At 45.8% G+C, this 26,375-nt stretch overlaps 1 protein-coding gene across 7 annotated transcripts in view; it reads right to left on the bottom strand.

Annotated features, from left to right (window-relative positions):
• mpp7a (MAGUK p55 scaffold protein 7a) overlaps positions 1-26,375 on the bottom strand; it is a 544,364-nt gene that overhangs the window by 442,067 nt on the left and 75,922 nt on the right. The window contains exon 1 of one of the 7 annotated variants that reach the window (XM_070881485.1): positions 17,309-17,331. The exons of the other annotated variants lie outside the window; for them this stretch is intronic. The gene's annotated coding sequence lies outside the window, so the exon portion shown is untranslated. Of the gene's footprint in view, positions 1-17,308; positions 17,332-26,375 lie in introns of those variants that run through there. 7 annotated transcript variants of the gene reach the window in all.

Raw genomic sequence — 26,375 nt, forward strand, 5'->3', positions numbered from 1 at the left:
GGCAGGCCACATAGTTCGCATGCCAGACACGAGACTCCCAAAGCAAGCGCTCTGCTTGGAACTCCTTCATGGCAAACAAGCCAAAGGTGGGCAGTGGAAATGTTATAAGGACACCTTCAAAGCCTCCCTGATAAAGTGCAACATCCCCACTGACACCTGGGAGTCCCTGGCCAAAGACCGCCCCAAGTGGAGGAAGTGCATCCGGGAGGGTGCTGGCCACCGAGTCTCGTTGTCGAGAGCAGACAGAAATCAAACGCAGGCAGTGGAAAGAGCGTGCGACAAACTAGTCCCTTCCCTCAACAACTATCTGTCCCACCTGTGACAGAGACTGTGGTTCTCATATTGGACTGTGCAGCCACCTAAGAACTCACGTGAAGAGTGGAAGCAAGTCTTCCTCGATTCCGAGGAACTGCCTATGATGATGACCCTATACAGTTGTAACAGAACTTCTCTGCTATTATACTCCATCCCCTTTGCAATAAAGGCCAACATTCCATTTGCCTTCCTGATTACTTGCTGTACCTGCATAGTAACGTTTTGTGTTTCATGCACAAGACATTGTTATTCATTTGCAAAGAGACTACAGAGAAAGGGCAGAGAAATGTGCGGTAACTCCTGTGATAATAGATTCATTTTACAGTCCACATTTCCATTGTGAAAATAAATCAAGAGCCAATGGGGAAACATGTTGCATCACAGCTCAAAACTGAAAATATTGTTTTCATTTTCACAGAAACTGAAATGCAACAAAGCAGCTTTTGAGATAAAAAGTATCTTGCCACTTCCTGGTCGAAACAAAATACCTCCCATGAAAAAACCCCTGCAGTACCAGGTGGTGAAACAAATTTACACATACAAGAATGACCAACATATCGGGCCCAAGTTTCGGGCCGTGACAGACCTGGACGCCTGTTTTTCATGCCAGAAAGAGCGCCTAAAAAAAAAACTTATCTATTGTCTGGCTCCCTGCATGTCCTCTGGAGCTGGGCGCGGCGCAGCACGAGCTGTAATGGGCAGAGCCAGGTCCCTGCGCTGAAAACAGTACCAGGACCTCTGCACATGTGCGCTACAGTGGGCGCACATGTGCAGTAGCTCCAGGCGCCCAAAACTGTGGAAGGGACCCGAAGCACGCAGCCCCTAGCCCTGGCCAAATGGCCTCACTTGGGCTGTGTGAATAAGGCTCCTCTCCTCCCACACTCTCTCTCCCCCTCCCCCCCAATCCCCTACCCACCCCCTCCTCCCTCCCTCCCTCCCCCCCCCTCACCCCCCCGCCTCCTCCTCCTCCTCCTCCTCCTCCTCCTCCTCCTCCTCCCGTGGACGATAAAAACGGACAAGGACTAGTTGGGCTGAATAACCCTTTTCCTGGTTGCAACTTCTATGTAGTTCTATGAGACAAAAGAAGTTTGTCTCATATGGGCTAAACTTTGTCATTTCCACAATGACAATGGCCAAGAAATTGACCCCCTCAACACCTCCCATTATCACCTCCGGTGGGGGGGAGCGATGATAATGGGGTGTTAATCACGGTGACCGGGCGCAGCAAAATGATCGACTCCCACTAAATTCGGCGGGAGGTTTGTGGCATTTTACATCAATCTCCTTCACCCGGAGATCATGATGTCATCGCTATGCGTATCGCCCCGGACCCAGCAGCATCATCGAGCGAAGGCGTTCATAGAGCCAGGTGCTTTGGGGGCAATACTCCAAAGGCAGGGTGGCCAAGGTAAGGCAACAAAATTCAAAAATGCCCTCTCTTTTTTTAAATTGAGTCTTCGGCCGCAATTGATCAGCAATTTGCTGCAGTGCATCGGGCTGATCGGGCCAGAGCGCAGCTGCTGTCAGAGACCAGCAAATCTTTCCATTGCAGAGCCTGCAGCAACATTCCTTTCCTTTAAGGGAGGAAAGGAGCCTCAGAACGTGACAGCGCTGCACACCTGCCGCCCCACTTGCATCCTGTTGCGTTCCAGGAAGGAAGTGGAGCACTTGATTTAGTGCTCCACTTCCGACCTGGAGCACAAACCCCGAATTATGTCAAAGTTGAAGCTCATTAGCACCTAGTGCTAATTTTTTCAACTTTTAAAAGTTACTGCAACAGGGCACTCCCAAAATTCTCCCCCTTAAAGTGCTGAGTAACTAATTAGCCTGTCTCAGCACTCGACAGAGAGCTCTGGCAGGCCTCCCCTTCGGGCTGTGAACACAACAACTTGTTTATGTCGCACCTTTAACCATAGTAAAACATCCCAAGGCCCTACACGGGAGTATTAGAAGACAAAACATTTGACACCAAGCCACATAAGGAGAACTGAACAACTAAACGGATTCCGTATCTTCGGGGCTGTAAATTGCAAATTCCCTCAACCCCCCAGAAATTTTCTTTTGCATTTACATGCAACTAATTTAGCTTCAATTCTAAGATTATGTTGCTCTGTTCTACATTTGCCAATGAGAGAGTTGGTCATTCTTTATCTGCTCTATCAATTCCTTCATTATTTTGAACGCTCCAATCAAATCTGTCAATGCCATCAATAACTTGTTTTTCTGTAGCATTTTTAACAATGTCCCAATGTGCTTCACAGGTGCATCTTGCACCAACTGCTCAGTTCACTATGTTCGGTATATCCCATATTTTCTCAAAGCTTCCAAAAGAGAAAAAGCTCTCCAGTTAACTAACCTGTAGGAAAAATTATAGTTGACTACACTCGTGAAAGCCTTGTTCCATGTTCGAAATGCTCATCTCTTGGACTAAGCTTTGGACATATCTCCTATCATCTCCTTTTTGGGTTTGGTGTACACTCTTGCACGATCACGCCTGTGTGAAGCTCCTCTACATTAATGGTGCTATATAAATGCAAGTTGCCATTGCTGTAAAGAATAGATGGTGGGTGGAGAAAGCACAGGAGATTCAGCAGCTGGCCGACAGCCATGATGTGCGAGGGTTCCTCACCGCAGTCAAGTGCACCTACGGCTCAAGCACCCAAGGCCCCACCCCACTGCTGGCCAAGAACGGGGAGGCACTCATCAAGGGCACTGAGGCAGTCAGGACCCTCTGGAAGGAGCACTTCAAAGATCTCCTTAATCGAGACTCTGCCTTTGACACAAATGTCCTCTATTGCATCCCGCAGCATGCTACCCGCCACCACCACAGCAAAACCCCAGCCCTGCAAGAGGGAGAAAAGGCCATCTGTCAGCTCAAGAACAACAAGGCATCGGGAGCGGATGGAATCCCCGCTGAGGCACTAAAGTATGGCAGAGACACTCTTTTGGCACAAATGTATGACCCCCATCTCTCTCATCTGGAAGGAGGAGAGCATGCCGGGAGATCTCGGAGATGCAGTAATCATGACCATCTTTAAAAAGGGGGACAAGTCCGACTGCGGCAATTAGAGGAATTTCCCTGTTGTCAGCCACTGGGAAAGTCACCGCTATAATTCTCCTCAACTGTCTTCTCCCTGTGGCTGAGGAGCTCCTCCCGAACTCAACAGTGCGGATTCCGTCCACGACAGAGCACGACAGACATTATCTTTATGGCGCGACAACTGCAAGAGAAATGCAGGGAACAGCACCAACCCTTGTACATGGTCTTCTTCGACTTTACAAAGGCCTTTGACATGGTTAACCGCGTGGAACTATGGAGCGTCCTCCTCCGTTTCAGCTGCCCTCAAAAGTTTGTCGCCATCCTCCACCTGCTCCACGATGGCATGCAAGCAGTGATCCTCACCAACGGATCCACCACAGACCCAATCAACGTCCGAACTGGGATCAAGCAGGGCTGCGTCACTGCGCCAACCCTCTTCTTGAGCTTCCTCGCTGCAATGCTCCACCTCACACTCAACAAGCTCCCCGTTGGAGTGGAACTAAACTATAGAACCAGTAGGAACCTGGTCAACCTTCGTCGCCTCCAGGCTAGATCCAAGACCATCCCATTCTCTGTCGTCGAACTGCAGCATGCGGACACTTGTGTCTGCGCTCATTCAGAGGCTGAATTCCAAGTCATCATCAACATCTTTACCGAGGCATACGAAAGCATGGGCCTTACATTAAATATCTGTAAGACAAAGGTCCTCCACCAACCTGACCCCACCACACAGCACTGCCACCCAGTCATGAAGATCCACGGCGCAGCCCTGGACAAGGTGGACCAATTTCCATACCTCGGAAGCCTATTATCAGCAAGGGCAGACATTGACGATGAGGTTCGACACCACCTCCAGTGCGCCAGTGCAGCCTTCGGCCGCCTGAGGAAAAGTGTTATGAAGATCAGGCCCTCAAATCTGGCACAAAGCTTATGGTCAACAGGACTGTAGTGATACCCGCTCTCCTGCATGGCTCAGAGACGTGGACCATAATAGACACCTCAAATCGCTGGAGAAATACCACCAACGATGCCTCCGCAAGATCCTGCTAATCCCCTGGGAGGACAAACGAATTGTTCGCGATCAGGCCAACAACCCCAGCATCAAAGCACTGACCACACTCGACAGCTCTGTTGGGTTGGCCACACAGTTTGCATGCCCGACACAAGACTCCCAAAGCAAGCGCTCTACTCTGAACTCCTACACGGTAAGCGAGCCCCAGGTGGGCAGAGGAAACGTTTCAACGACACCTTCAAAGCCTCCTCGATAAAGTGCAACATACCCACCAACACCTGGGATCCCTGGCCAAAAACCGACCTAAGTGGAGGAAGAGCATCCGGGAGGGCACTGAGCACCTCGAGTCACATCACCAAGAGCTTGCAGAAAACAAGCGTAGGCAGCCGAAGGAGCGTGCGGCAAACTGGACTCCCAACTCATCCTTGCCTCCAACGACTGTCTGTCCCACCTGTGAGAGAGACTGTAAAGCAGGAATGGGGTACTGAAGTTGCATGATCAGCCATGATCATATTGAATGGTGGTACAGGCTCGAAGGGCTGAATGGCCTACTCCTGCACCTATTTTCTATGTTTCTATCATGAGGCTATGCAAACAGTACAATTATGCCTTGGTCTAAATAGGCAATGCTGGCAAAACTCAACTGAGATATATGCCTGAAAATGTGTAAAGAAGGGTTGCGAATGTGGTAGATGGATAGAGAATGTGGCAAAAGGATGCAAATAGGGAATCATGGGAAAAGAGCTAAAGAAATGTCAAGATGCAGACAACTGCAGAATCAACAGAAAAAAAAGGGGTTACCAAGAGTTGAAGTTGAGGTTAGACGCGGGTCATGAGAAAGACGCAAGGCAGCACAAAGAAAGAAAGCAATCCTAGATAGAAGGGGAAAAGTAATAGCTTTTACTGATGAGGAGGAAGGGAAACTAATTGGGTTCTTTGCTGATAAGGGAAGACAGTGCAGCGAAGCTATAACTAACCTGACCCTGACACCAGCCCTAATTGGGAGACTTTCTTGCCTGCCATTGGACGTACTTTGGGGGGGGGGGGGGGGGGGGGGGGGGGGGGGACAGAAAGGGATTGGATAAATCAAGTGCTAATCAAATGTGTTCGGTTTTGAAAATGTATAACTACTGTGCTTTTCGCACTGTAAAGGGGCTTGTCCAGGGGAAGGTAAACAGGCTCTGATTGAGTGTGTCCCTTTGTCTCGACAAGTCCCAGCTGAAGAATCTTCAATAAAGGTCTTTTACAGAAAAGGCAAAGAGGTGTTCGCGTCAGTGTATTCGCTGAAACAGATTGAGGGAAAAAGAATCCATATTAACATGCCGAGTATGAGTGTGCATAAAATTGAGGCCTCTGCTATTTGCAATGGAGCAGGAAATGAGAAACAGATTAATAATAACATCGACCGCAATGGAAAATGGCAGTGAATGACCACTTGAGATACTGAACCAGCTACCCGAGCATGAAATTCCACCTATCAGGATTGCAGGAAAAAGGGCTTAATGACTGGCAGAGAAAAAGATGAAATACTGCATATAATGGAAATCTAAAATAGAAACAAAAATGCTGGAAATACGCAGCAAGTCAGGCAGCATCTGTCGAGAGAATGCAAGTCGGCCTTCCGAATATTGAACCCTTCCTCAGAACTATGTGGAACTGAAGACAAGATGGGAATTTAACATTAGCCATTATGGGATTTAATTATCAATGCAACACTGATTTTCCATACCATCAGGAGAGATGGCCAGCCAACTGCAAGTCACAGCTGTGGTTGTGGGTACACCAAAGATGCTTTGTGAAACAACTGTACAACTGACATTATGTGGGCAATTAGAGTATCACCTAAGTAGGCTATCTGTAGAAACATTGACTGCTTTAGATGATGTTGTAGTGGATACAGGATGCTGGACACCAAGACAAAGTAAATTTCAGAACTGCTGCAACGCTAATATGGATGAAAGGGAGAATCAATCTGATCACTCGAAAATCAAGGTACTGGCAAATAAATCAGTAACTATACGATTTGTTTTTATTTTTCTGGTAGGAAGATAGCCCAATACTGGAAAACATCTGTATATATATCAGCACCATTATTTCCCCCAAAAGTGGAAGAGGAAAACGATCGATGTACTTTTTTTTTTAAAAAAGGTCAACAGTCATACCGCATACTGGATGGTCAGTCAGACCGCGCACTATAATATTTGAAACTGCACATTTCTGATTTAGTATGATTCTTGACTATTTTGGGAATGTCGCCAACAATCATGTCACTATGTTACTGGTGCTTGAATTTTTTGTAGTTTAAGTAGTAAGTGTTTGGTACTTAATGTGGCAGATGGCTCAGTACATCAGAACTTCACATGATGGGGTTGCAATCTTAGCCACAGCACTGTGGAGAGGCAGTGAGAAACAGTCTTGCATCTCCCCACAGCCAGCCGCAGGCAGGCAAGTGAAAAAGGCATTGTGACTGCAATAACCTTCCCTTCATCATAAGGTTAGAAGTGGGGATGTTCGCTGATGACTGCTCAGTGCTCAGTGTCATTCGCAACTCCTCAGATACTGGAGCAGTCCATGCCCGCATGCAGCAAGACTTGGACGGCATTCAGGCTTGCGATGATAACTGACAACGAACATTCGCGCCACACAAGTGCCAGGCAATGACGATCTCCAACAAGCGAGCATCGAACCATCGCCGACCATCAACATCCAGGGGGTCACCACTGACCAGAAACTTAACTGGACCAGCTACATAAATACTGTGCCAACGAGAGCAAGTCAGAGGCTGGGTATTCTGAGGAGAGTGTCTCACCTCCTGACTCCCCAAAGCCTTTCTACCATCTGTAAGGCCGAAGTCAGGAGTGTGATGGAATACTCTCCACTTGCCTGAATGAGTGCCACCTCTACCACCTCGAAAGATTAGGGCAGCAGGTGCATGGAAACACCACCACCTCCCCCTCCCAAGTCACACACCATCTTGACTTCAAAGTATATCAGCGTTCCTTTATCGACGCTGGGTCAAAATCCTGAAACTTCCTTCGTAACAGCACTGTGGGAGCACCTTCACCACACTAACTGCAGCGGTGGCTCACCACCATCTTCTCAAGTGCAATTAATGATGGGCAATAAATGCTAGCTTTGCCAGTGATGCCCACATCCCATGAACGAATAAAAAAAAATTATTATGGATTGTAAATTCTAGTGTTTGCAGTACATCACAAATCACATGGGGGGGAAAAAAAAGCCTTCAACATCAGGGGCACAAAATTGGTCAATGCAAAAGGTCCACCCATTTCCCAGCGGTATGTCGTTTCAAATCACCAGCATCCCGCTGAGGCCGGAGAGGACAAAATTGGTCGATTTATTTCCAGCGTTGTTGGCGGTATGCCAGCAGTCTGCAGCGGGCGGCATGTAACCGAGCAGTCAATCCAGATTGACTTTCTCTGATGGATGGTGCAGCACAGAACTGCACAAGCACGATTTTTTTTTTTTACAGAAGCGTTTTATCCGCGATTTCAGGGGTCAGTGGTCGCCCACGCATGCGCAGTGAGTTGAAGAGGAGGGAGAGAAAGTGAGAAGGAGCAGCAAGCTTATAGACAGGCAGTTACTTTAAAAACACATTGCAAAGTTAAAAATATTCATAACTAATAATTCTACAGTTTGAAGACTAAGACATCTTTTCAAAGCAAAAATAACTATTATGGAACTGTTTAAAAAAAATTCCAGGCACAGGAACATCGAAAAGGACAGGTGCCCGCCAATGACGAGACGGAGTTACCTGCACTTCGAGAATATCACACAGAGGTACTCCAAGCTACTGAAGGGTGGTCGTGGAAAAGCCCCCCCGCCCCACAAAGGAGTACAACAGGATATGGGACGAGATCGGGGAGGCTGTCCCCTCCACAAGTACCATGGTACGCACTGGGGAAAGGTGCCATAAGAGGTGGAACGACCTCGTGAGGGCCACAAGAGTAAGTAATAATTTAATAATACACCACGTGCCATGTAAATATAGGTTCAGTGTGACACGGATGATGTTATTTATCTTAAGGTTACGGTGATGTATTCGTGTTTTCATGCAATGACAAGAGGATGTGTGCTGCGGACTGAAGATTTTCACTTTCATTTACTTTACTTTCTGCAGATGACGACATCTGCCAATAGCAGCTGATCAGCGGCGTACGGGGAGAGGACCCACAACCCAAGAGCCTCGAACTGAAATCGAGATCCGTCTCACCCCTGGTTGGGGACAGCAACCATGCCACCACCAACATTGGAGCTGACCCACCCACATCGGATGGCAAGTTGAATACAATACAGTCTTGTGTTGTGGTCCTCTCACGTCATGTAATGCAAGTTCGTTGCACTGTTATGTTGACCTCATGTGACGAATGTGTGGCAGCTCCTCCACTGCATGATGTCAATCTCCTCAAACTATATCGTTAACAATATAGTTAAAGTGTCAATAAAAGCTTGTGTCAAGACAAATAGCTTTCACAGAAATAAATTATACTTGTGAGATACCAAAAAATTATTTATGCAGTACTTTAAATGAACCGCGAATCTGGTAAAGTAAACCCAATGTCACAAACTGACATCTTCAATAGGAGGATGAAAATTCAGAGCTGTACTCTGAAAAATGGCTCAAAAATATTGTATTTTTTGAAAAACTGGGAGAGACACACTGGCTCAGCAGGCATTTGATTGAGCTCATTAAAATGATGAAAGGTACACAGAGGGCCAAAAGTGCTATACCATTTCCATTGGCTGGCAACTTCACAAGTGGGATTACAATAATTACAACGAAAGAAGAAAGTAAAATTATTTTCAGTTATTAGAATATGGAATACTTCACCATAAGTAGTGATCAAGGCATAACCTAAGGCATCATTTAAAAAGTGACGAATAAATATTTAAAAAAAATATAAACAGATATGGGAAATTGTATAAAATAGCTCCAGTTCAAGAGCTAGCATTGGTATCCATCTTTGTTATGCCTTCTTATCGACTCATGGCAAATTGGTCTGTAAAAGTGCGACCATCAGTGCTTTCATAGTTGGCCAAAACAAACATGATCCTGATTGCATATTAATAAAACAGGAGATCAGATACAAGAACAATTATTCCAGCGCAAGACATGATTCAGGAGAATAGGTGGCTTCCATCAGCTATATAATGCTGCATAAATGATCCAAAAGACGACCTTGTTACTAACCTGGTAAATGTTCATCTAATGCTCTGTTGATTTATTTGCTGCACACTTCATGTACCAGTCATACATTCATTCAATCAGGTCACTATTTTAAAAAAAATTTCAGATATATAGCGATCAGAGAAATAGGTAGAATACTAAACATCAGAAAAAGCTCCTTCATGACCATCTATAGAATCTTAATATATATTTTAAGTAGAAATGAACTGAACTGCAATGATTTCTGGCAGATTCCGCAACCTTACCAGTGGCTATATAAGAAATAGGTACAGGAGTAGGCTATTCTGCCCCTTGAGCCTGCTCTGCAACGATTGTTATCTAACTTTCTCTTTCATACTTTGCGATAATTGAAATGTGCTTTATTTTTAACACCTCACTGACCAACAGAAACAATCTATCACGACTTCCTCAATTATAACCCTTCATAATCCTGTGGACCTCTATTAGGACACCCCTCTACCCACCACTGAAAAAAAAATCATTTCTTAAATCATTTCAGAACTATAATCCAAATCCTAGGTAACGTCCTAGTGCAGACTCCATTGCTTTTATATCCTTCCTTGGTTCGAGTGCCCAAAAGTGCACACAAAAATCTGACTGCAACCAAAGCAAGTGTCTTGTATAAGTTCAATATTACATACTTCCTTTTTCTATTTTGTGCACTGTACAAAAACAGAGACTCATTTATGGTCTTATCGACTTGCACCGACACATTTAAGGACCTGGTTATATGCACACCAAAGTCTCTATTTAATACTCTTCAAAATTATTGCATATTTATTCCTATTCTTGCATCCGAAACAAATCAATTTGCATTTTTCTACATGGAATTACAGCTACCACCTACCTTTATCCATCCTGTTAGCCTGTGCCAGTGTCTGTAACAAATTGACAAGCTGCTGTGGAAATGTATTTTTATCTAAGCTGATACCACACAGTATTTTTGTGCCCTTTGCAATATATAACAAAATGGAGTCCTGGTCCTTCCAGAAATTTCTGCATAAAGCAGTCTGCTTGCATAAACAGCTAAACCTGGATTGAAATGGCTGATAGCCACCAGACAGCTAGGAGGCAAGTTCTGCTGAGAGAAGTACCCCCCCATGGTGCTCTCCTATTGTCAAAACAACACCAGTTCCACTCCACCCCACCCTTTTCGAAGTACTCAAACCACCAGCCATTATCTCTTGTAGAGACCTTATCCATTTGATGCAAAAAGATAACTGACTAGGAAATGGACAATCCTGACACAATGTAATGCAGGTAATAGCTGATTACCACACTCTCATCAAGTGATGGCCGGCTGGCCAACTAATAACCCTGACAAAAGGAAATATCTGGAAACCACGTCAGGACAAGAATGTAGTAATTAACTCTATCTGTATTCACTGACTTCGAGACAGACCCAATACACAGGGAGAGGCCATAACTTGGGTTTTTACTGTATAAATATCTCGTGAAACTGTACCATTTCGAAGGTGTTCACTTAGCCATTGACTGAGTGTGACCTTTCCCTTGCTAGCAAGTAAATTGAAGAAACTTCCGCCGGAGCTGAAGGTGTGAGTCGTTTATCGGAGGTCGAGATTTCAACACTGCCAAATTTAGTGTCATCAGCAAATTTCAACATTGTGACGCCAGTTTCTAAGTCCAGCCCATTAAAGTATATTGCAATTAACAGTTAGTCAGCAAGCAGATAAATTGGTAACTCATTGATTTGAACTTATTATATACTCAAATGATGTATTTAAACTAAACATGAAGTTTTGAATCAGGACAGGTATATCATATAGGTTAACTTGGTTACCTATTTTGCAGTTGGGTACTATTTTAAACATGGTTCTCTAGCTCCAATTAAGATTTTGTACAACAAGTATGTTAGTCACCATTTCCCAGCTTTTCCTTCCACCTCATTCGATTGTTGTCCAAACGATATTAAAAAAATAATTAATGGAGTATAACGAGGAATTTTCAGAAATGGGAAGGAGATATCGGGAATCAATTTTCTGTTGTGCAAGACAGTGAAAGTAAGAAGAGCCTCCAAATTGAAATATTTTTCATTGTGTAAAACACCTGCCCATCTCACTGTTCTCATGGAGATGATGTGACGAAATATAATAGAAAGTACTACAGGAAGGCAACTGCAGCAAGCTGGAACACATTCAAGAGAACAGATATGGGGATTGGATATACACAGTAAATAGAAAAAAAACACAACACTGCCTCGAAAAAGTTACATTTATTCTTCTTTAATTCTTATTAGCACCTCAGACCATGCAAGGTATGGAACAAATATAGAGGAAAGCTTCCTCTATTCTCCCCCAATAGATTGTCAAGAACACCCTATCAATAGCAGCACGCCAAATGAACAAGTATAATATTTGTATTGCCCACATTGGGATGTCTTGTAGCCTTTAAGGGAGAATGGCAAAATATGTATTGTTTGTGCCAGGAGTTCAGTCTGCAACGTGCATTGAGAAGGTCCAAACTTCTTTTGCACGGAGGCCCTACAAATTAATGGACAGGAGAGAATTTATTCCAATCGTCTGGCCTTGATTCCAACACAGACAGTGGAAGCCGCTCAGTTTACTGGAACACAATTTTTTCCCTCCCAAGCACAAAAAGCATTTATTACTGTGGCATAGGAACAGGTCATTCAACCCCTCGAGCCTGCTCTGCCATTCATTTTAGATCATGGCTGATCTGTATCTCAACTCCAGTTACCTGCCTTTGCTACATATCCCTTGATACACTTATCCAACAGAAATCTACCTATCACAGTCTTGAAAACTCTAATTGTCCTAACATCCACAAGCTTTTTTGGGGAGTTTGGGGGAATTCCCTATTTCTACTGCCCTGTGTGTGAAGTAGCACTTCCTGATTTAACTCCTAAATGGCCTGACTCTACTTTTCAGATGATGTCTCCTCATCATTAATTCTCCACCAGATCAAATAGACCCGACCAAGTCCTTTTAGCATTTTGAACACATCAGATCACCCCTAAATCTTCTATACTCGAGAATATAAGCCAAGTTTAGATAATCCCTCCTCACAATTTAATCTTCAAAGCCTCAGTATCATTCTGGTGAATCTGTGCTGCAGTGCCCAAAGCAATCGTCTAATTGGTGTCTGACCAAGGCTTTATACAAGTTAAGCATAACTTCCTCCAGTTTGTTAATCCAGCCCCCTTGAGTTAAAGGCCAACATTCCACTCGCATTGTATTGCTTTGTGTACCAGTCAACAAGTTTTAAATGATTGTGTACTTGGACTCACAAATCTGTCTGAATCATTGAATCCGTATCCTATTTTTTTTGGAGCAACTAGTTTCGAATGGAGCATCTTAGAAATTGCAATTCTCAGCATTTAGTTTGCTCCAGTTCTAGTGAGTTAGAATAGTTCCATTTTAGAACAGATTTTTTTTTCAGCCACTTACACCTGTTTTGCAAGTTCAGGCAGTGAAAACTTATTCCATTCTAAGTTAGTTTGGAGTAAGTGTAGCTTTTTGAACGCTTAGAAAAACCTTGCCTACACTTATAAATCAGGCGTAAGGAACGAGAGATGGGGGGGGGCGGGCAAGAGAGGGATGTTTACTTTTACAAATAAAGAGCCATCATCAATAATAAATGATAAATAAATCAAAAAAAATTTTTTTTTTTTTTTTTTTTAAATAAAGTTTCTGCTCACCGACTGCAGCACCGGGAGCCCTCCAACAGGGTGCTAGGACGGAACTCTCCCTCCCCCTCAGCATTTCTCTTTCTGTCAGTGTGTTTTTCTGACAGAGGGAGGGGGGGGGGGGGAAAAGAGAGGAGAGAGAGAGAGAGAGAGAGAGAGAGAGAGAGAGAGAGAGAGAGAGAGAGAGAGAGAGAGAGAGAGAGGAGGGGGGGGGAGAAGGGAAGAGAGAGATGGGGGGGGGAAGGGAAGAGAGAGGAGGGGGGGGAAGGGAGGGAAGAGAGAGGAGGGGGGGGAAGGGAGGGCAGAGAGAGGAGGGGGGGGAAGGGAGGGCAGAGAGAGGAGGGGGGGGAAGGGAGGGAAGAGAGGAGGGGGGGAGGGAGGGGAGGGAAGAGAGAGGAGGGGGGGAGGGAGGGGAGGGAAGAGAGAGGAGGGGGGGAGGGAGGGGAGGGAAGAGAGAGGAGGGGGGGAGGGAGGGGAGGGAAGAGAGAGGGGGAGGGGAGGGAAGGGAAGAGAGAGGGGGAGGGGAGGGAAGAGAGAGGAGGGGAGAGGGGAGGGAAGAGAGAGAGAGGGGGGAGGGGGAGAAAGAGAGAGAGAGAGAGAGAGAGAGAGAGAGAGAGAGAGAGAGAGAGAGAGAGAGAGAGAGAGAAAAAGAGGTCGAGAGAAAGAGAAAAAGAGGTCGAGGCTGAACGGGCCCCGTCGACGAGAGGAACCGGGCCGAAGACTTCGGGCAGGCGCCCGCCCCCAGCAAAATGCCGGGCGGGCGAACACGGAAGCTGAATGGGGCAGGGAGGGGGGAGAGAAGAGAAGAGAAGAGAGGAGAGAAGAGAGCGGGAGCTAAACAGGAGGGAGGGAGGCCAGAGTCCGATCGTCGCCGCTCCCGGTGAGCCCATTTGGCCAGGACTAGGGACTCGAGCACGCATTTGCAGGAGTGCCGGGACCTGGCTCCGCCCTCCACGCGTTCTGCTGCGCTGCGCCGCACCAAGGGCCTGGATCGACCGGACGGAGGGGAGAATACCAAGGTAAATAATAGGTACTGTTTCTGTTCTTAAAAAGTCTGTGCAGCACACGGAGATGCACCGTTCTAACCCTGAATGGTTAAAGCACGGAAGGCCGACATTCGGCCCATCGAGCCCATGCCAAAAAGCAGCTCGTCCCACTCTCTGTAGCCCTGCAATTATCTTTGCTCCTCCACTGTTCCAAGTTTCTCGCCATTTAGAAAACACTATGGTTTATCTTTCTTAGGTTTATTGTGGATGACCTTGCAGCACTCGCCCACATTAAACTCTATCTTACCCTTGATCCCCACTTTTACTGACCTACCAACCAATTTCCAACCCAAGTCAAAAGGCTACCCCCCAATTCCATATACTCATTTTTGTCAATGGTGTTGTGTGGAACTTTATCAAATGCCTTCTGGAAGTCCATATAGATAACACTCCTGTCTATCTTATTAGCAACCTCAAGAAATTCAACTAGATTAGTCAGACATGACTTAGTTTGAACAAAGCCATGGTCAACTCACATTTGTTCAGTCTTCAATGAGAAAATCTAATGGCTTCCCCACAACGGACATGACAGAAGAGCCCAAAATATTTCTAAATTATAAATCTGAAAGTGTAGGGCTTTATGTTTTTTCAACTTTTGTACAGTCTAATGTTAAGACATTCCTGAAAGTTTAATCAATCATCCTTGTATCGCTTTACACCACTTGATCTCCAGGAATGCAGACCAAATATACAAGATATCCAAAACTCGCAACCAAAGTTTATTCAGTTGCAGTATGTTTCAAATCTGAATTTCCTTTGTTCTGCTAGACTATACTTCACCGGGCATACACGACTTAAAAGGTATCTTCTTATCCAACACACAAAGACACAACTAAGATCAGAGCAGAGAAAGAATTCACAATTCTTATTCACATTAACATTAAATAAATGTTTACAATTTTATGTTTGCATACATTTCAAAATCCTAAGTTATTCCACAGGAGTTAGAATTTTTTGTACCTGTCCACCAATTTTTGTTAAATCAATTGTTTGGAGGGGGGGGGGGGGGGGGTGCAGTGTGAAAATCAGTCATTTGAGCAACCAATATGCTCAATTAGAAATGCACAAGATGGAAAATAAATAGAACTGCTTTTACTGTCTAATACAACCAAACCTAATTGTTTTCAATTGGAAACAAATCTCATACATCCAAATAAATATCTTAAGGATTTCAATTCCTATGGAAAAAATTAAGTGTAAAGAGTGAGACATTAATAAATTAGATTAGGAGTGGAACTAAACGATACAACCAATGGGAACCTGTTCAACCATCGTCGCCTCCAGACGAGATCCAAGATCGTCCCATCCTCAGTCATCGAACGACAGTACGTGGAAGACGTTCAAGTCTGTGCACATTCAGAAGCTGAACTCCAAGCCATCGTCAACACCTTCACTCTTACATTAAACATCCGTAAGACAACCTGACCCTGCTACACAGCACTGGCCCCCCGTCATCAAAATCCACGGTGCGGCCTTGGACAATGTGGAACATTTTCCATACCTCGGGCCGATTATCAGCAAAGGCAGACAACGATGATGAGATCCAACACCCCCTTGAGTACGTCAGTGCAACCTTCAGTCACTTGAGAGAGTGTTCGAAGACCAGGACCTCAAATCTGGCACCAAGCTTATGTTCTACAGGACTGTAGTGATACCCGCCCTCTTATATGGCTCAGAAACATGGACCATATTCAGTAGACACCTCAAAGCGCTGAATACACCATTGGTACGTCCGCAAATCCATTGGGAGGATAGATGCACCAACATCAGTGTTATCGATCAGGCCAACATCCCCAGCATTGAAGCACTGACCAGACTCGACCAGCTGCGTTGGGCGGGCCACCTCGTCCACTTGTCCGACATGAGACTCGCAAAGCAAGCGCTCGATTCGGAACTCGTACATGGCAAGTGAGCTCTCAGTTGAAGAAAAGTATCCAGGAGGGCGCTGAGCACCTCGACTCTCGTCACCAAGAGCACGTGGAGAACAAGTGCAGGCAGCAGAAGGAGGTGCGGCAAACCAGACTGCCCACCCAGCCTTTCCTTCAATGACTGTTTGTCCCACCTGTGACGGAGACTGCAATTCCCATCTTGGACTGTAGTGTCACCCGAGAGCTAATTTTTGGAGTGGAAGCAAGTCTTCCTCGATTTCGATGAACTGCCGATGATGATGGTGATATTAGATTTGAGGCAGATCTACAAAGTCAAAAAATGTAAGGTGTAGATGCTCACTTATCATGAATTTTGACGAATCCTGTGCTTTAAGAAGTTGAACAACAATGTTGAAGTTGACTCAAAATGATAGAAAGAAATGATTTTATTCTTGATGAGAACAATGAAATAGCAGACATTGAGTTCATCACTCTAAACAGTTTTTAAAAAAAGGTACTGGTCCAATTTGGAAGGGTATATGTATCCAAAAGGTATTGAGAAAAAAAATGTAAGAACATAAATGTTTGTTTTCTAACGGGCTTGTGTGTTTTGGTTTTGTCAAAAGTAATAGTTACTATAAATGGGGAAGCATAATAATGGAACAGAATAGGGCCAGTAGAAAGTGACGTTTACCCTCAAACAGGAGCTGTTGGGAATTGTGAGAGTTTTAGTTATTTATTTTATTGTATATCTAGTTTGATTTATTTTATTTTAGTTCCTCAATGCAAGGAGCTATTTAAACTTGTTTATTAATGTCTTACCTTTGGGCTGACTGAAACTAATAAGAAGTTGATTCATTACACAAGTGATGTGATTAGCTGTTTTTTTTCCGATGGATTTTGGCGAGAAAGTAACACCAAATAAATATGAGGGACGAGTCTTGAGAACTGAGACAGAGTGTTAAAGGCCAGAACAGTGTTGCGTTTTGCCTCAACAGGGAGTTTCTCTCTTCTAAATTTCTGCTGCGTTGCTACTTTAAAATTTTATTAAAGAGGTTCGTCAGTAAGTTGATTTTATTATGCTTATCTGACAATAGTGTAGTTTATTACAGGGGATGAGGGAAAAGATAGCTGAGGCTTGTATGTGGTACCTGCAAAATGCAGGAGCTCCTGAATTACAAGAGCCCGAGTGTTCTGCGCTCCATTTCAAGGTTCTGAAGCTTGAGAATGAATTGGAATGATGATGTCGAAGAGGAGTGTTCAGATTCATGGTACATTGGGACCAGTTCATGGTCAGGAGTGGCCTATAAATGAAAAGACTTTACATGAACAGAGTTGGGACCAATATCTTCACTTAAGATAGTAACTAACGCTGTGAGGTAAGGTTTAAACCAAAATGGCACGAGGAGGGGAAAGCAAGATACATGCATCGAAATATATTTAAATGACAAACATAGAAACATAGAAAAAAGGCGCAGGAGTAGGCCATTCGGCCCTTTGAGCTTGCACCGCCATTCAATAAGATCATGGCTGATCATTCCCTCAGTACACCTTTCCTGCTTTCTCTCCATACCCCTTGATCCCTTTTGCCCTAAGGGCCATATCTAACTCCCTCTTGAATATATCCAATGAACTGGCATCAACAACTCTCTGCGGCAGGGAATTCCACAGGTTAACAACTCTCTGAGTGAAGAAGTTTCTCCTCATCTTAGTCCTAAATGGCCTACCCCTTAACCGAAGACTATGTCCCCTGGTTCTGGACTTCCCCAACATCGGGAACATTCTTCCTGCATCTTACCTGTCCAGTCCCATCAGAATCTTATACGTTTCTGTGAGATCCCCTCTCATCCTTCTAAACTCCAGTGAATAAAAGCCCAGTTGATCCAGTCTCTCCTCATATCAGTCCAGCCATCCCTGGAATCAGTCTGGTGAACCTTCACTGCACTCCCTCAATAGCAAGAACATCCTTCCTCAGATTAGGAGACAAAGAGAGGCCATTGCGCCCAACCAGTGTTACCATCTACTCGGAACTCCTACACGGCAAGCAAGCCCCAGGGAGACAGGGGAAACATTTCAAGGACACCCTCAAAGCCTCCTTGATGAAGTGCAACATCCCCACCGACACCTGGTAGTCCCTGGCCAAAGATCCTCCACTTAGGGTGAATATTCAGGAGGGCGCTGAGCACCTCGAGTCTGGTCGCCGAGAGCATGCAGAAAACAAGCGCAGGCAGCGGAAGCAGCATGCAGCAAAGAAGACTCCCCACCCACTCTTTCCTTCAACAACTGTCTGTCCCACCTGCGACAGAGACTGTAATTCCTGTATTTGACTGTTCAGTCACCTCAGAACTGACTTTGAGAGTGGAAGCAAGTCTTCCTCGATTTCGCGGGACTGCCTCTGATGATTATCCTCCATTTGAGTAAACGGTTCTAATCATATTTACCCAGCATGTTCACAAACTTTCAGCCACCGAGCCAATCTAATCTACAATGTTAACATACTTTTTGCTTCAACCACTTTCCCTGCAAGTGAATTCCACAGCCTCATAACTCTCCTGTGTAAATAGGTTTCTTGGCTCTCCGTACTAAATGTCTTCAATTTAATCTTGTATCGGTGGGCCTTCATTTTTGACCCCTCTGAGTGGAAAGGGTCTGCTTTGATTAAAAACTCTGATTATGTAGTTCCATAATGTGTGCTGTTCCAACGAACAAAGACCCTTCTTTTCAAGTCCTACTTCAAATTTGTATTTCCTTAAACCAGGCAGAATCCTACTGAATCTGCATCACTCCCTCTCAAGTCTCAAATGTGCTTCACACAATACTTTAACTGAGATCTTATGGGTTTATGGAGGCTCATTACGTTTTGGCTTTTATATTCGCAAACTCCTGCCATAAAACCCAGTTTCCATTCCCTTTTTTTAAAAAAAAAACAGGGTGAGGTTCTGTCTTGAATGCTCCATGAGCCTGTACCCGCAAGGTCCTGTTTTTGCACAGCACCAAGCCAACTTCTATTCAGAGCAAATGCATCACCTCACACTGAATGATATTGAATTCCACATACCATTTTTCGCCCGTCCCTATCTTAATATACCTTGGCAGTTTCCTTTTGTCTTCTGAAGAATTAACTACATCCACAATTTTGTATCATCTGCAAATTTTGAGAGCAGTCCTTCAAGACCATTTCCCCCCATCTACCATGTTGTTGCATCCTCAAAGAATTCAGTGTGGTTTTTCAAGCACCATCAACTCTTTAGAAATCTGCGCCTGCTACTTGTAACTATTTTCTCTGGATTAAGATATGTGGTAATTTCAACTTTAGTTTAAGATTATAAAATTGTCGCAAGCACAGATGCTAAGCTAACTTGCCTTTCGGAGTTCAAGATTTCACTCAAACATTCAGCAACCTCTTGATGCTATACAGCGCAATTATAAAAAGGGAAAGTACTTTCTTCATGAAGTATCTCTCTCTAGATAATGGTTAACTGTGGTAATATACAAAACCAATTATAGAATATATTAAAAAATTATCACATTACTGGAGCAACTGAAGATTGTTCATTTTTAATAGTTCAGCTGCTATCCTCTTCCTCAAATTCCATAAATACTCGGTATGAAATTTGAGTTATACTTGGAACTGGATAATGCACACAGAACCGGCACACAAAATATGCAGCAAGCATCAATAAACACCAGGGGCCCAAGTTTCGAGCCGCGCCTAGAACAGCGCAGTCCCGACCTGGACACCCGTTTTTCCGCGCCACAGTGCACCTAAAAAAACTCTCCAGATTCTCCACCTTCCTGCAGGTCCTCTGGCCCTCGGTGCTGCGCAGCAGGAGCTGTCGGGGGCGGAGCCATGTCCCTGCGCTGAAAACAGTGCCGGGACCTCTGCACATGCGCGCTATAGTGGGCGCGCAAGTGCAGTAGCTCCAGGCGCCCGAAACTGTGTGGGAGGGGCCCGAAGCACACAGCCCCGAGCCCTGGCCGAATGGCCTCACTGGGGCTGCGTGAATAAGGCTCCTCCCACAGCCAGCTCCTGATTCCTCCCGACCTTACTTGACGACCGCTTCCCGCCCCTCGCCTCCGGACCGGACCCGACTTCCCCCCCCCACCCGGACCCCGACTCCCGCTCGCGCGCCCCCCCTCGGTCCAGGACCCGACCCACCCGGTCCCCGGACTGGACCTGACTTGACCTCCCTCCCCCCCGACACGAACCTCCCTCCCTCCCACCACCACCCCCCCGACACGACCCAACGCCACCTACCTGTAAATCTAGTGCTGGGAATGGGAACGGGCCCGGCCCGTTCAGCCTCCCTTCGCCCCCCCCTCCTCTCCTTTCCCCCCCCCCTCTCCTTTTCCCCCCCCCACCCCCCCCCCCTCCTCTCCTTTCCCCCCCCATCTCCTTTTCCCCCCCCCACCTCATCTCCTTTCCACCACCCCCCCATCTCATCTCCTTTCTCCCCCTTATCCCCCCCTCCCCTCCGCCATTTCATCTCCTTTCTCCCCCCCTCCCCCTCTCCTCGCTGTCAGAACCACAGACACTGACAGACAGAGAATAAGAGACACACACAGAGAGAGAGATGGAGACACTGAGAGACACACTGGGGGGGGGGGGAGGGGGGGGCGCATCCCAGCATGCTGTTGGAGGGCTCCCGGTGCTGCAGTCGGGAAGTAGAAAATGTTTTATTTATTGATTTTTTTAAAAATTATTTCTTAGTAATTTTTTTTGATTGATTTATTGGTTGATTTATTGATGTATTTATCATTTATTATTGATGGTGGCTCTTTATTTGTAAAACTGAAATGTTTAATGTTGATAAACTTCCCTTTAAACCCCCCCCTTCCCCCTTTCCCTACGCCTGATTTTCTAAAGTGTAGACAAGGTTTTTTCGAGCGTACAAAAATCTTCACTTACTCCATTCTAAGTTAGTTTGGAGTAAGTTTTCACTGACGAAACTTTGAAAACAGGCCTAAGTGGCCGGACACGCCCCCTTTTGGAAAAAAAATTCTGTTCCAAAGTGAAACTGTTCTAACTGACTAGAACTGGAGCAAACTAAATGACGAGAATTCTGATTTCTAAGATACTCCGTTCTACAACCAGTTGCTCCTAAAAATCAGGAGCAAATCATGTGGAAACTTGGGGCCCATGAGTTGACATTTGGGAAAAGAGAAATGACAATACTTTCCGAAATTCTTATCACCCATTCTTATACAGAACAAACAACCAGAAGTAAAACTCCACACTTGTATGTTAAATGGTAGGGAGAGCCGACCAAGGTTTTTAATAATCCCTAAACAGAAAATAAATTTGCACAGGCCATCAAATAAACCTCACCCAATCACGATGATGGTCTACATTGTGAAGTAATTGTGGGGGTGGGGAAACGGAAAGCCACTCCCTGCTGTCCTGAACGCATGGAAACTCTTCGGGAATAAAAAAACTACCTGCGAAAAAGCATTCAAAAAGCCTAATGGGTACGGTTGTTACTGGACACGCGACTCCCTAAGCAATTGCTCCACGCGGAGCTCCTTCACAGCCAAAAGGAGGACAGCGGAAACCTTTCAAGGACATCCTCAAAGCCTCCCTGGTGAAGTGCGACATCACCACTGACACCTGGGAGACCCTGGTCTAAGACCGCCCTAGGTGGAGAAACTGCATCCGGGAGGGCGTTGAGCTCTTCAAATCTCAACGCTGCGAGCGTGAAGAGGTCAGGCGCAGGCAGGGTGTGGCAAATCAGCCCCCCGACGAATATCTGTCCCACCTGTGACAGGGTCTGTGGCTCTCATGTTGGACTGTTCAGCCACCGAAGAACTCATTTTAGTAGTGGAAGCATGTCTTCCTCAACTCAAAGGGTGGTGGTGGTGGCAGCGGCGGCGGCGGGGACGACGACAAAGAATAAGAATCCAGAGGCCTGGACTAATAATCCGGAAAGGCGAGTTCAAATCCCACAACGGGAGCTGGGGAACTTAAATTCAGTTAATTAAATAAAATCGGGAATTAAAAAGCCAGTATTCTGTAATGGTGACATTAAACGACCAGATTGTCGGAAAAGCTCAATTGGTTCACTTTATGAGTCCTTATCCAGTTTGGTCTTCATGTGACTCCAGACTCAGTGGTTGACTCTTAACTGCCCTCTGAAATGCGACAAAGTCAGCACTATGGGCTCAATTTTCCCAAAGCCTGTTTTCTGGCGTACTGCCAGAGTTCCGGCAGTTTTTCTGGGCCAGAAATATTTTGCCAAAGTTTCCCTGATGTATAATGCGAATTTGGCGGCGCGCAGTGTCCAGTCGCCTCGGGGGTGGAGCCTGCTGTCTGCGCCAAAAAACAATGTCGCACCTTCTGTGCATTCGTGGGGAAAAAAAGTTACCTTTTTGACGTCGTTCCAATGGACACGCATGGATTTGTTCGGATTTGGCAGTCGGCCATTTTTTAAGAGCCAGTTGTGTGTCTGGGATCGTTGATTGCTGCATGAGAGCAGTGGAAAAATCGCAGCTGCAGCTGTACAAGATGCAACGCAGTGCAAGGACTAAGAATTTCTTACAGGAAGAAGTGGAGGCATCAGTTATTGTGATTGAGAACAGATGGCAGGAGCTGGACACCAGCAGAGGTCACATAAAAATTCCACCAAAAGAAAAGAAACAACGCTGGAACCAAGTTGCAGAAGACTACTGCGCAATGGTGACCACCCAGAGATCTGGAGGCCAGTGTAAAAAGAAATGGCAGGACCTTGGTCAAGTCGTTACTGTCAGTAATATTTTCATTTATTCAATGCAATTGTAAATGTGACCAATTGTAAATGTCCCACCCAGCAGAAAGACACTCTCTAAAAAGTTGCATTTTCATCTTTGCCGAGGAAAGTGGCACACAACAAAAGGGAAAGAACTCGAGCAGGAGGCGGCCTGGCAAATCTGCTTTGATGAATACTGCCTGGAAAAAAAAATAATCAGTACTGCACAAGCTGGGCCCACACTCAAGGGAGTCCTGAAAATTCATCGTGGCCCTTCAAATCAACCTACTGCCTGGCCTGTTGTGTGTGAGCCTACTTATGCCACCCACCCTGCCCCCTCCTCTGCTGCTAACCATTTGACTGTTATATTTTGCATAACTTGAGGCCAACCCTGACGATGCAGAAGATTCAGACGTGGACGAGCCAGAAGAGGAGAACATCTTCCAATCCATCCATGGGGGTGAGGGGGGGAAGGGATGGAGCCGGATGAAGCTCCTATTGTTCTCCGGATTTGGAGGAAGTGCTGCTCATGGAGGTGCCAGCCCCTTCCTTGACTAGTGGTTTGTGTGTTGGTGGGACATTCCATGGTTTCACACCTTTGAGATTGCAGGTCCCAGTCGTGGGGTGCAGTGAGGCACACCCAGGGCACCAATGTCCCAGGCTGCGAGTTCCAGTGGTGTGGTGCGAGCCACACCCATGGGGCGAAGGGGAAGGAGAGCTTGACCACGCTCTGCTGAGATGCAGGATCTAACAGATGTGAATCAGATGATGTCATTGAATGCGGAGAGCATTGACCTTATGCGATCACTCCTGGACACCATCAGTGGGGCGAGTGATGAGGCCGCGGGAGAAGTCAGGAGAAGTAACAACACTCACGAGAAATGGGAATGATATCCGGGACCATCAGTGAGGGAATAGTGGCCATGAGGGAGGGAATGTCAGAGGTAGTGCAAATCACATCACTGGCCATGAGGGCGGGAATGTTGCAGGCCGTTGAGACACTGTCAGGGTGCATGAGGCACAGCATGTTGGAGTTTGCTGCTGCAATAAGGGAACATGCCCAGACCCCGCCCCCTTGAGTCTTGTGACTTCTCTCTCTTTCTCCCTCCCCGGGCTCCAAGCCTTCCAATCAGCACCTCACTCTCTCTCCCCTCTGCCCCCACACCATGGCTCGTTTTGTAGCCGAACCGCGAGCTGCTGTGTCTGGGCGCGAGGCCAATTCTGCCGGCCAAACCTCCAAACATCCAGGCCTTCTTCAAAACGTTCGCTGGTGGTGTGTGAGTGAGTAGAGAAAACTTGTGAAATCCAACAAATTTACACTTCTACCTTGACAGGTTAAAAAAATTGAACTTTATTATTGATTTTGACACTATTCTTGACTCCCTCCAAAATCTTCGATTTAAAAACAATGGTGTCTTTCAGCGCAGATTGGTGAATGTGTGCTGCTTTTCTGAACTCGCCAGATGGTTTTTCGGGAGTGGTCAGATACGCCAACATAAAAGAAAAAAATGTTGGCCAAACTGCTAACAATTGAAAAAACCAGTGCAGATATGATGTAAAAAAATAACTGGCCGAGAAACAGCCTAACGAAGTCAGTTACACCGCGCAGATCGCAGGGGGGAGTTTGAAAAAAATAAATACGGCAGAAAAAACGGCACAAATGACCGGGGAAAATTGAGCCCTTGAAGAGGACCTTCACCACCGCAGCGGATCAAGGTGGCAGCTCACCACCACCTTCGAGGGCAATTAGGGATGGTCAATAAATGCTGGCCTTGCCAGCAACATCCATATCCCATGAACAAATATATATATTATATATATATATTTTTAATATAAATGGCATGTATCTGCTAATGGCAGTCAACTCCAGAATTCACCAGGGATCCAATTTTGGACCCCTCCTCTAATGATGGACAATAAATGTAGCCTTTCGAGCTTCACACAAGTCTCGAGGGAAAATAGTATAAAAGAGAGATAAGCGAGAACATCAGGACCAGGAAGTTAGCATGAAGCATGGAATGCTGCTGCACAACAAGAATTTGAACTGGAGGTGGGAGAATGGAAGAGGGTGAATTGTGCCAAGGAGTACAAGCTGGAATCAGTGCAAGTATCTGACCTCAATTCAACTCCGAAGATCATAAAAGCAGAAAATGGACATTAGGAGGTTTTTCTTTTTACAGAGCGTCACTGACCTAGGGAACAAGTTGCCAGCTCGTGTAGCGAGTGTGGATTCACTGCAAGTGATCCAATGGAATGGTTTTCAAACTGGGGTCCCGCAGAGATCTTCCAGGGGTGCAGCGATAAAAAAAACACGATGTGGAGCGAGTCGGTGCAGAGCAGCTGGGTGCTGGTGAATGTGGTGGCAGCGGCAGCAGCTGTGCACAGCAAGAAGAGGAGGAGGAGTGAAGGACTGCCGCTGTGGATTTTTGCCAGTCTCTGCTGGTCACTGTTCGGATTTGACTATCTCATCAGTGTGATATTCGCTTGTGTTGTTTTTCTTAGGCGGTCCTTCGTATCGAGGATGACTTGCTTCCATGTCAAAAAGGGATGAGTTACAGGTGTTTCAATGAAGGGCCTGACATTCCAGGTCCCAAACTACATATTGAAGGGTGGAAGATGCCCGTGCGTGGATTTTTAAAAAAATCGTGTGGTGACCATTGCACACCAGCCACCACACGGACTTGATAGAGCTAGGTCTTGGTTTAGTGGCAAGGATTAACCAAGACGACTGGAGACCAGCTATGCTGCACAGACCTAGTGCGCGCACACATCGCTGTGTGGGCTGGCCCGTACTGCTCCTGGGCCCCGAACTCATGCTCTCTCCAATCTCTCGCTGCTCCTTCATCCAAATTGCTGTTTATGCACAAATTGGCTGCCGTGTTTCCGACAGTGATTGTTTGTTACTGCTGTAAAATGATTTGGGACATTGTGAAACGTGCTATACAAATGCAAATCTTTATTGGAAGTGGGGCATGTGCAGCCTCTGATTTTCCATTCATCACAGTTAATGAACCAAAGATTATGAGCTGCATGTCTGCAATGTCCCAACACCAGCCCCCAGTGAGCATAGATCTATGCTGGAGTGGAAGAATTAACTTCATATAAAAATACCATGGGGCAAGAACTCCGGTCGTCATTGTGTAATGAAATTGTGGAATGTATATTTTTTTAACAATGCATTTGTAATTCTGCTAGGCCCAGCAAAGTGAAGAAATTTCCCATCACTGTTGGCCAGCTCAGTGGGCCAGGATTCCACTCTCACTTATCTGATCACAGTCATAGCATCTCCAACAATGGCTTCTCTTCCCACCCTCCCACCATTTGTGCTGCAGTCCCCCAAAGATGTCTTTGGCCTCCTTTCCCTTCCCCTTCTATCTGTTGCCCTTCAACATCATCCAAAGACATCGACCTAAAAATGCGATCTTGGTGTGGCTGCTTTACAAGCGTAAAACTGGTACCTAAAAGTCGAACATGGCGGGCAGCAAGTGGAATCGCA

This window comes from Pristiophorus japonicus, chromosome 5, assembly GCF_044704955.1.
Source record: "Pristiophorus japonicus isolate sPriJap1 chromosome 5, sPriJap1.hap1, whole genome shotgun sequence".
NCBI lineage: Eukaryota > Metazoa > Chordata > Chondrichthyes > Pristiophoridae > Pristiophorus > Pristiophorus japonicus.